At 41.8% G+C, this 12212-nt stretch overlaps 1 protein-coding gene across 2 annotated transcripts in view; it reads left to right on the top strand.

The window, feature by feature from the left end:
• The window catches only part of ccser1 (coiled-coil serine-rich protein 1), a 99025-nt gene that overhangs the window by 65240 nt on the left and 21573 nt on the right, over window positions 1-12212 (top strand). The window lies entirely within an intron of this gene.

Below are 12212 nucleotides of genomic sequence, written 5' to 3'. Positions count from 1 at the left end.
GAGGCCAGAAAGCAATTATTGAACAACGTAATAAATCTGGGCAATATGAGGAAAAATACAACAGGAGTCTTTATTTTTTGAGTACTAGTTTGACTAGTAAGACTTCATCTTTTGGTGAAATGACTAAGCATTCCATCTTATCAGGAAAACCAGTTCCTTGCAATGTGAGTTAGGGGTACACGTGACTCGACTCTGCTCAGTAGGGTTCACGCTGGTAGCTTCTCCTCACAGATAAGTCTGCCTGTCCCCCAGGGGCTGAGCAGAGACGCCTTGCCCAGGTTTATGTATGCATCTGTAATCAATGAATCGCTATCCATCCATCATTGCTAACCCAATCATATCATAACGGCTAGGGGACTGATTTACATCTGCTGGGGTTAATATGCACTTATGGGCACATTATACCAGCATATCATTATTCTCTTGCTGTGTTGTTGTTTTTTTAATTGCCTTTTCTTTTGCCCCTCTGCTGTGGTTTTAATCTGCACTATTTAACCTATGTTCAATTACATTCACCAAATTAAATTGTATGACACAAAATGGCATAATGAGAAACATTCAGCTATTTCAGTTATCAGTTAATCAAGCAGTGGTTCAAGTGGGTCAGTATGCCCACTCTATCCACTGTCTTCACAGACCCTCTGGGGCTACATACTCGAATCAAGAGCAAGCAATCCGATCTACCCATTGCTGTAAAAAATTAACACAATTATTATATAATTATTATTAAAATATATAATTGTTTGTGTGTGAGTGCCTGTATGTCCACGTGTGTTTCCAAGTGCCTGTGTGTGTGTGTGTGTGTGTGTGTGTGTGTGTGTGTGTGTGTACGTGTGTGTGTGTGTGTGTGTGTGTAATAAAGATATGGCTGTTGGCAGCAGGGATGTCTAAAGGTCATTGTGGTGAGTGCTGTGAGTGTTGAATTGAGAGTTTTTTCCACTAACTAAATGTCATGCTCAGAGACGGGGCTATCAAACTGTCCTGGAATTTAATTCTTATTTTGTTTTGGACACAAGAGAGACTTCTCATAACATCGGGATACTTCAACATTGTTCAATTAGAAAAAAGGTTGGCTTATGAACGCTGTTCCTAGAAGTAGCTAAAACGCTATGTTTTTTTTATTCATATTTATTAATATATTTTCTTTGTCAAGTCTAGATCTATTCTAAATACACAGTTTGGTTCGGTGTTGTTAACATCTCTAAAATTAACAATAGTCAACCTCCAATAAATGGGAAGATGCATTTAATCTTACTCAGTATAAGCACAGTCAGTCAAGCATAACCTAATCCAATAACCCAGGCGTCAGTAACAAAAAGCGATCACACGAAACTCAGAACACAATACAGAATAATAATATCAACAGTCAATCCAGGCCCTTTATATTGAGATTCAGTCCAAGAGCTTTTTATGGAGGTTGTTGTTATATTGAGATTAATAGGCTGCTCAAAGCACACTTGGACAGTGATATCAGCTGCACTGGTTGACCTTTTTAAAGTTGCAACACACATACACTCACGCAGACACTGCAACACACACACAGACTTGTTCTCTCCCAAGCATGCGTGTGCGTACAAATGCACACACACAAGCATGCACGTACTTAGCACACACACCCACTTATCACCCCAATATCATTGTTTAAAGAGGTGGGAATTGTTAGGCCTATATTATCCATATAAACCACTATATATAAATACATTTTTAATAATTGCATACTGAAAATGAAGCCTTGAGGATCAACCATAGAAAGGTGTTTTCTTGCCCGCTTGATCGATGGTCGGAACAGGCGCGTGTGTGCATGTATTGTGTGGACACCGGTGTTCGTGCTCTGTGTCTGCATGTGTTTTGGCCGGCGTCCATGTGGGCCTGCACTTGTGGGTTGGAGCATCTGCCTGTCCAATTGGCTGTTTTGTGATTCCATGCACGCAAGACAGGTCGTGCTTGTGTGCAAACAACAAGTGTGCGTCTGCGTCTGCGTACGTGTGTGTATGTGCACAAGAGAGCGAGGGAGAGGCAGAGAGAGCAGCAGAGGAAGCAGCCGGCGGTGTCTCAGGATGCGAAGGGGTCTCAAGGGGGGAGAGACATGAGATTATCTTCTGAGCACCAAAAGGAGGATACTTAAACACTGACTGAGCCTTCCTCTTGGTTCCAGGGAGGGGGAGAGGGAGAGGGAGGAAGAGAGAGAGAGAGGGGGGGAGAGAGAGAGAGAGAGAGTTAAGATTTAAAGAGAGAGATAGATTCCGGCAGGGCCTCAAAGTGCCAGCCACAGAGTGTGTTTACTCCAGCACAATGTTGCTTGGAGATGTTGTGATCGTTCTCTGCAATTAGTGGCAGGTAGGTGTCCACCTTACCAACATGTGAGAACCTGTATAGTTGCATAAATCAGTAACTAAGTGAGCGAATGATTGAAGAAGAAATAATAATGAAGGAGGGAAGGATGGATAAACCGACAGGCTGGTGGATAAATGTATCTTATCTCATCAATTTTAAGGAGGCCCCAAGGTCGTTGGTGACGGATACTTTTATGGCTTGTGCAACTCTTCTGCAGAGTCTTCTTTAAAGTTCTTTGAGGTATTGTGCTTTATTGCTAGTAATTGGGAAAAGGAAAACACTGGGGCCAGCCAAAATCTGCCCACAAAATTAAGGGAGCGCCACAACATTCCCCTAATGAAGTCACTTATTCCTCTTGAAATTTCTTCTTTCAATTGTTCCTTTTCTGTGTGTGTATAGGCATATAGGTATGTGTGTTGTATCTCTGTGTGTACTCTATCTGTGCGTGTATGTGTGTCTGCATGTGTGACCCTACGTGTGTGCACAAACACTTAACACACTTTTTATGCTAACTTTTATCATGCCAAGACATAACAGCGGGGAACAAAAAGTACAATTCCAGCCGTTGCGCTAATTTTCTCGGAGGAGACTGCATTATTGTTAAACACTGTGCCAGTAGTCCGAGGGGCGCAATAAAGGCTGAGATGTCTTTTATTGGCTCCATGCTGGCACAAACAGGGCTTAATGCAATGGTTTTACTTTAGTGGTGGGTGTTTCTGCATGCTGATGACCTTAATGCGTCACTGCCAGTGGGATGCCTGTGCGCATATATATGCCAGTAGACAGGCGTTCCTTGTTATGGAGTGTCCGGTTAATTAGAGCAGGTAGATGGCTATTAGCGAGCAAGGAAGATATGCGACTGGGTGGGGGGAACCAAAGTGCATTCAAATAGAAGGGAAGTTGCGGCACATATGTTTCTTCCCCTGGAGAATAATCCAGTGAGTTTCCATGCTGCTACTTAAACATGCATAGAAGCACAGTACTTTGTACAGAAACAGTCACATAGGCAGGCACACACACAAACACACACACAAACAAACCCTCCCACACATGGACATACACGCGCACACACCCTCACTCACACACATGCACACAACTGCTCTCTGCCAACAGAACATTGAAGGCAGCAGTAATGGATTGCATTAATCTTAGTTATTACACCATGGGGCAACACTATGTTTCCTGACTAATACTCGTTATCAAAGTACAGTCAAGTAACAAGCCTATTCCCTCCTATTTCCTTAGAGTTGAAGCCTTTGAAACGGGGGCAAATGGTGTTGTAACCTGCTTACAATGAAGGGTTGATGGGGGTGCCTGGTCAAAGCTAAATTGAGGTTTGGGAATAGAAATGCAATTGATTCTGCACACTAGGACTGACATGGGAGGACACACTAGGACTGACATGACTGACAAAATTAAACCGGAATAGAAAATATCAGCATGCAGGAAAATGATGAGAGAAGGGAATACAGAATAAAGAACGCTGCAAGCAGTGTCCTGCTGTGGACAAGGTTGGAGGTAGAAACATTCTCTCTCTCTCTTTCTTGCTCTCTCTTTCTCTCTCTCTCTCTCTCTCTCTGTTCCTCCCATTATCCTCTCTCTCTCTCTCTCTCTCTCTCTCTCTCCCTCCCTTTTCTCTCCATTTTCCTTCTTTCTCTCTCTCTTTCTCTTTCTCTCCCTCTAACCAAGGTCAGAGGGAGCCACAGCAGGATCACAGGGGTCCCGTGGAGGCCCGGGTTATAACTGACAACCATAATTAGGCTAATTAGAGGAACAAAAGAGTCATTTCTGGGGCTAATGACCTGGGCAGGTCGGCCAGGGTGATGGATGGAGGGACGGAGCAGTGGAGAGGGAGAGATGGATGAGAGGGAAGAAACGGCCACCCATGTACAGCATGTGTGGGTGCCGGCTTAGGGAATGAGGGTGATATCTGGCGAAGGCAGGGGTGAATGAGTTGGCACAAGGTAAGCCTAGAGTGACAGCCGTGTCATGTATGTCGCGGGATCACAGGGTCAGAGCAGAGGGTTGGGGTTTGGTTGCCCCTGCTAACAGGACACAAACAGGTTGGGGCCCGCTACGATGCTGCATGTCCCTCCACAAGTCAGCGGTTTATTTATAGGATCGCCTCTTTGTGATGGACAGCTCGTCTATTGCATACTTGTGCCACCCGCCTCACACACACACACACACGCACGCACACGCGGACACAAACACTTATGCACGAGCACACACACTGTATACCCAGGCAGGCACTCACTTAAACCCACACATTGGATGTCAGCATTTGTATTGAATGACCTTTGGTTGAATGTTTATTAGTCAATTACGCAGCTGCAGCTATCTGGATGAGCGCACCACTGATGTTAGAAACGACAATATGATTTGTCTAGTGTGCGTGTGTGTGCCGGCCTTTATTGCCTGAGATCTTTCACTGATGTGGGGTCAGGTGAAACATGGCGGCCCAATGGTAAAGATTGACCTGAATTGTGTTCAGAGATTAATCATGGACAGTGTTGCCACTTTTTATGATTATTTGGTTGGATTTTAACAAGGTACGTTTTTAATCACAATGTTATGTTTTGTTATGTTTATTACGATTGTAGATTTTGCTATTTATTCGTTTGTATCCACGACCAACAAATTATTGCTCAATAAAAGTCTAGAAACCAATGAGGTCATGAATTAAACGTGTTTAGCACTGCTTTAGTGATCTCTCTCTCTCTCTCTCTCTCTCTCTCTCTCTCTCTCTCTCTCGCTGGTCATATCCACTTTTTTGCCCAATCTTTGACGGTTGATCGCTTCTTCATCTACTTAACTTCAAATTATGGAGGAGCTGGGGATATCAAGCAACCAGGTGCCTTCAAGGATATGAACAGACGGCTAGATGGATGGATGGATGGATTGGTGAAAGTGAAGGATTAAGCAGGTTTCTAGTGGATTGATTTACAGTGGGTCATTGTAAATTATACCCTTGCTCTTTCTCTCAACGGATAGAATGTTTTGGTGCAAGGATGTTTTCTGCTTTAGGTTGTGGATGTGAATGATGGAGCAGTTCAGTTCAGCAGGGCTAGAGGGAAGATTTTAAACACACCACCTACGTGATAAATGACTATTCACTTTCTGCAACCGATACGTTTCGGTGGAAAGATGATAGGAGGCACAAGGGAGGGGTGTCTTGGTTCCCTGCACCGGATCCACAATAGTTTAGGATTGTATCATGAAGTATTGATGCAATTTAGTAATGTTTCCTTGCTCAAGGCGGACGACAGAATATCTCTCTCAGCGCATCTCAGGTTTTTGCCTAGTTAATATTGCTGCTTTCTTTTCCTTTTTTTGATTCCTCCATCTCTTTCTTTCCCTTCTTGTTTATCTTGTGGATAACATTTTTTATTCAGGGAAACCTGTGAAAGAAATCCCACTGTTGTGAAAGTGGAGAAGAAACACACCGATAGTGCAGTAGGTACGGAAATGTGAAGTTCCACAGACATCAGACCTTTGAGTGTATAAGACAGACTGCCTCCTCTGTTTATCAATTGAAACCAACTGGGAAGAAGTTGAGTGCAAAACACAATAAAACAGGGAAATAGAAGAAGAAGAACTAAGATTCAATAATGTTGATAAAAAAGTGGTCACGTCTTTCTCTCAAGAGATGGGCCCAGGGGTTCCATTTGAGGTGCACCGCTTCGGGAGGCTCTAAATTACATTACCAACACGCATTGTAGCGCAGTACCATAAGTAGCATTTAGTCATTGAGAACGTCGTCCGAGGGGTTTATGGCTGAGAAATTTGAGAATCTAATTGCTCAATTAATTTGATGTACCTTAATAGGTTTTATAGGCCATTTCAAACAGCTCTGATGGGCTGAAAGAATTGAATGCTCAGGCTAAAAGGAGGAGCGTAATTGAATAGAGAGAGAGAGAGAGAGAGAGAGAGAGAGAGAGAGAGAGAGAGAGAGAGAGAGAGAGAGAGACTCAAGAGACAAGAAGAACAGGACGACACAGATAATGGGTTAAAATGAGATGTCAACCAAACCTATGTATAACAATAGAAACAATCGGACCTAGGAAGGACAAAGGGTAGGAAGAGCGAGAGGTAAGGGAGATCGGGAAAGAGGCCTCCTACAAACAAAACCCACTTTAGCGGCAATTTGTTTTTGTATATTAATCTCAGATGTACACCGAACACCTCAAGGCCAGATTAAAGTAAATATATGCAATACCGATCCATTTTTTGTTCCAAGTAGATCATCATTCTCTGAGTTCTCACTTTTTTCTTGTGTATAGGCTTCACAGTGTCTAATCACAAATGAGATTTTAAGATCATGGCTACAGCAGACCAGCCTTACTTGCTTACTTTTGCTGTGGAAATGAGTCCTTTGTGTTCAGCTGTCCATTTGTATTCTTTCATCATCGTCCAGTGGGCCTACTTGGGCTGGATTGTAGCACAGTAATGAGTTGCTTTGCCATGTTGCCATGTCCCTATGGCTCCCAGTAGGGCTGCCCCACCATCTGCATCTGCAGTCGGTTGGCTGATGGGCATGTTACCCGCTCAGAAAGCCCTCCTGGATGGCTCATAAAACAGTTTTTTGATTTGTGACCCACCTTGACCCAAATATTCTGCCGCTGCGGCAGCGGAGATGTAGTGGCTTATTTTGGGTCGGGCCGGAAATTGCTGCGAAGAGTTTTTCTGCGATGAGGCAATATGGCATGTGATTAGTTTGCTACAGGGGCTTCTGCTCAAAGTTTTCAATCCAGCAATTGACTAGATATTAGTGTATGGGATTTTCCCGAAATTCTCATCCTCTTTGAGGTTAAATGATTTGTTTTACTGTCTAATATAATTTTATATTACAACATGAAGACAAACAAGCTTATACCAAGTATGAAGATGTCTTAAAATTATAGATTATTTTTATCTTGATTTACTCTTTGATGCTTGGACCCTTGGCATTCAAATCCTTCGCTCAAGGATTTGAATGTATGTGCATGTATTACCCTTTTTCTCAAGCCAAAGCCAGAGTTGACACAAGATGGACACACTAGAGGGACACATAGTCACTCACACTTACAAAAATATGACTGGCTTTGACAGCAACAGATTTGCTTGCATGGATACAGGAGTCTGTGTGTGTTGACATTGGACCAGTCACTCAACCAATGGTCTGGTGAAAGCATTCCAAACATTAAACGATATCCAAGCTATTAGCATATTGAATAACAAAAATTCTGAGATAAACAAATACTGCATAAATAACTGTAGGCGCTGGAATGAAAAAGAGTCAGGTGGGAGAAGTGGGAAGTGGGGTCAGTCTGTGGTGCTGCTGGCAAATGGAGATGTTTAGAACAAGTCTCAGAAATAACGTGGCAGTAGAAAATAAATATTGAAACCAATTCAAAGTTTTGATCCACGCAAACAAATCCGATATGCAATCAAAGCATATTTGCAAGAGGAAATTGCATGGCCAAGAGTTTGCAAAGATGTTCAAAAATAGGTGTTTTCAAAAGCCATGTCTGATGTGAGCTCCAAATCAACACTTTCATTTGCTATACCATTTCCTTGTTCTCATGCTGTTCAATGGTCTTTTATTTTGGACAATATATATTTCAGAGCAGATTTATTGCCACAAATCTAATTTCATAAACTTAAAGAGTACAATGTGCCCTTTATTTAATTATACAGGCCACCATTCATTTTTCACATTAGCTCAATAAGATCACTAGAGAATGGTTTTGCCGATTTTAATGAGTTTTTCATTATTCTGTAATGGAATATCTTTTTTGTATCTAATTCTTTACAGCAATGTGGCTCCAGCAAAACTGCCACATAAAAGTTATGCTGAATGTACTATTACCGTTTGATTCACGCTCTTAAATTAATTACGGGCAGACAATCTTTCAAAGAAATCTTCCCTCGGGTAACCTAAAATATTGATCCATTGATAAGAAATGCGTCCAGCAAAAGACAATTATGTAAGGTTTGTGTGTTTTGAATCTCATGCTATATCCTACTTTTGAATGAGGCCTAGCATTTAATTCTTGCATACAAAAATATTGTATGCAGATATCGCTCTGCTCTCACTGTATTCAGTAACAAATCAAAACAAAATCTCTGGCTCCATCTGCAACATTGCGAGAAATGTGCACTTGTCGCAAGACGAGCAACGCGTGTTGGATTACATTATTGGTAAATTAGTGTACATCAGTGCCCACAGCTCGCTGTAACATTTAGCATGGATACTTTTATTTCACACTACTTCGTGCATAATGAGGCATAGTAAAGTCTCTGTAAGCCCACAGACTTTCCCAGAACGGTTATATCTCTCTCATTTTATGCAGTCAAAGACTAATTTAAATGCATCATACTCCCTTTGCTCTTGGTACAATAGAGAACTCACAAAAACATGCACGTCATTTAATTTATTAATTTATTGAACAGGGACAATGGACAGTTAGCAGCTGTCCAAGAATTAGCTACAATGCTAAATTGAATTTGTAGTCCCTGGCAGGCAGGTAATACAATGACAGATACGTTTTACAAACTAGTTTACAGCAAAAGTAAAAATTGCAATGTCCAGGAATTAAACATTATAAAATACAAAAGAGAAAAAAATTGAATAAAACAGAAATGCTTAGTACCTTAAGGGAGCCAATAGTCGCATGATTGATTTGATCTCAGGCATGACTTTAGTTGTAATTTAAAACTACTTTGTCGGATATTATTGGGAATAGGGTTCGAATTGATTGTAGCGCTTATGGAAAAAGCTGATCGACCAGATGCGGAGTACCTTGGTTGCACTCCAAAGTTGACTCTGGGGGAGGCTCTTGTTTGCCTGATGTTGTCTGAACACAGTGAATCAAATTATTTCAGAGGGGAAGGAGCAAGAGTATGGGTGGTTTTGTACATTAAACAGGTGTTTGCATAATTGACAACATTATAAATTGTCAGAGTTACATTATACTTAGAAATTATATAACACAGTTGATGGCTAACTGGCATTTTGGACAGGTGTATTTGTATAAACTGTATATCGGCTTGAGAATGTTTTTTCTTGCCTGGGACCAAGTGCTTATACAGTATGATTAGTATGAAAAAATGATAGAGTGCATGTACAACTTGGTAGCATCTGTTGATAATTGGATATCAAGGAGATAACAAGGATATCATGATGATGGACCTCCTTCTTGCCGATTGAGAAATGCAAGCATACTGTCTTGCTAATATTTAACGTGAGACAAGACTGTGTGAGCCAGTCAGAGATGCTAGACATGGCTGCCGTTAACTTATGCGACACCTGCTGTCTTCTTTTGGCATGTAGATAAATAACGGTGTGGTCCACATACATCTTGGTCATTACCTCAGGGCATATAGTAGGTAGGTCATTACCAATACACTCTTTGCTTGTGTATGTACATGAAGAGCCCGCCAACCCTTTTCTGAAATAATTGTACCCAATTATCATTGTACGGGCAGCTACAGGTGATGAATCGGTTAGCCAAGTTTCGACAAGAGGGCCAAATTTGGGTCCATAAACAGCTTTTGAAGTTGCTAATCTTTTGAGACAGCACTTCGTACATTCAATTGTCAATTGTCTTTCTTCTGCCTTTGGTTGGGTCATCTTCCACTTTCACTTAGTGCCCTGCTCTGAAATGCAAGGCTCCCTCTGTTGTTTCTTATACTGACCTCCATGCTTAATTGAGAACACAAGAAATAACTTGACCTGCCAGGTGCACTCTGGGAAAACAAGGGTAGTGCTTGGAGACTTGGAGCGGTGCCCTAGACACAGTGAAGCACAGCTCTGTATTACATATACTCTGTCAGAGTCCTGTAGCATCATGTGTTTGGACTATTCAGGGCATCTCCTCTCTGTAGTGAAATCCATCCCCTGAAGCTCCCACAGTCAATTCCAATCAATCCAGCCTACTGAGGATCAGTAAAAACGACATTGATTTGATTCGTCCTCTCAACCTATTGGCTATCATATAGGGTTATATATACACAATGATGTTCATACCATTGCCCTCTCGGGCATAGTTACCCAGCAATATAATCCTGATAGCAGCAATAGCAGAACATATTCAAGGTGTACATTAATGTCTTTCAACAACACACTCATTCCACAGATTTTTCAGTGACAGCAATAAACTGTAGGCTTGTTTCGAACCCAGGTCAATGGAGTTATTGATCACAGACTTTCTGGTTGAGCCACCACTTGCCCTAGGTTACCTCCTTCCTCCCTCTTCCCAGCACACCCTCAACCTTAACATTGCTGGCCAGCTGCAGGCTAATCTCGCTTAACTGCTTTACTCTAAGGCATTTAAAAACAAAGTTACCGCTGAGTTTGAAAGCAGGACCATGTGTGACGACTACTCATTAATGCAGTAAGGATTTAGTTTTGCCGTACTCGAGAAGAACTGTCTTCTGCTTCTTCTACTTCTTCACTATTGTCTTTGGACTGAGAGCAGTGATGTATTCTGAACACGGCTGCTGGAACCCTACTGGAGGGACAGAGACAACATCAGTGTATAATTCCTGTTTTATTCTCGCTGTGGAAGCACGCTCCCTGAGGACTGACCGTAAAACTCGCATGACCATGCACTTGTGAACATGCTAACCACAAGAAAGTAATTACACAACAAGCTCAATCAAAAGAACAGTCCCTCTGACTAATTGAAGTACCCTTAAGTGCGGGCTCCTAAGTGCTTTCTTATTAATTCTCTTTTGAAGGTTAGAATATTCCATTTTCAAATGGGCCTCATAATTGTCTTTTTTCTCTGCAGCGCATCTAGGGGTCAGTTTAAGCATGAGTGTCAAAGGAAGGTACTGCTACTACTGTTATTATTCTTTTTCATCAAATAAGTACTACTACACCCAGAAAAGTGATGTGAATACTTCACCTTTTTCTTACACCATGTAAGCAAAACAAATGTACACACAAAGCTGCTTATGACGTCTGGCTTTTCTAGATGCCATAAGATGGAGAAACACGAGGCTGCAGGGTTCCCATTTGTTAGACATTTACTAGTACACCTATAAAACAACACAAAAGCTTACCTCATGAGGGGACAGAGAGGCAACGGTTGATTTAGGGAAATTCCCATCTTTGACTTTAGATGTACCTCTAAATTGTTATCAAGACTTTTTGAAGCCTACCTCATATGCCAACAGTACGAGCAAAGAGTGCCAGTGCCACCTTGATGCACATTTTTTACCGCAAGAAGCCCATGGCCAGTGGGAAACCGTGGAAAGATAAGTCAACAACACTGCTCAGGCTCCAAGTGTGTTTATTTAGCAAACACAAAGAACACAAAAACTCAATGGAAAATGTTTTAACTGAAGAAGTTGGAAACGGAATCTGGCGTCTGCGGCTTGCAATGGGCACCCGCGTTCTGGGGGTTGAGAAACCGGAGTCACAATTGTGTAGCAAACATTCACTGCTGGTTAGATTCTCCACAGGCATTTAACCCTGAGAAATGTGTCTGCCGGAACGCCAAAGAAGAGGTCTTTTGCATGAAGGCGGCCCACACTCTAGATCTAGGTGCAGATAGAGGCCAAAGAATCGGTCGCTGTTCTGCCAAGTTCATAAGCTCCCTTCCAATATATGGAAGCGTCTTAAAACTAAAATCCCCCCTCAGGAAACTTCTAATTTCAAAATGTTCTCATAATCCAGTGGTGTATCATGCAAAATATGTTTCTCAGCTCAAATGATCTGAGATATAAAGGTAGCATTAATTAGGACATATTGTAGGCTCATTAACATTCTGCAATATCCTTGAGTTATTTTGTTCAACATAACTAAAAACAAACTTGTCTTCTTCTAAAGTACAACTATTAGGCTGCCATAACATAACACACACCTCGATACTTAATTTAGAAGTTTT

This window comes from Pollachius pollachius (genome assembly GCF_949987615.1).
Source record: "Pollachius pollachius genome assembly, chromosome: 1".
Taxonomy (NCBI): domain Eukaryota; kingdom Metazoa; phylum Chordata; class Actinopteri; order Gadiformes; family Gadidae; genus Pollachius; species Pollachius pollachius.
The sequence above is the reverse complement of the archived record's forward strand: the minus strand, read 5'-3'. Positions and strand labels throughout refer to the sequence as shown.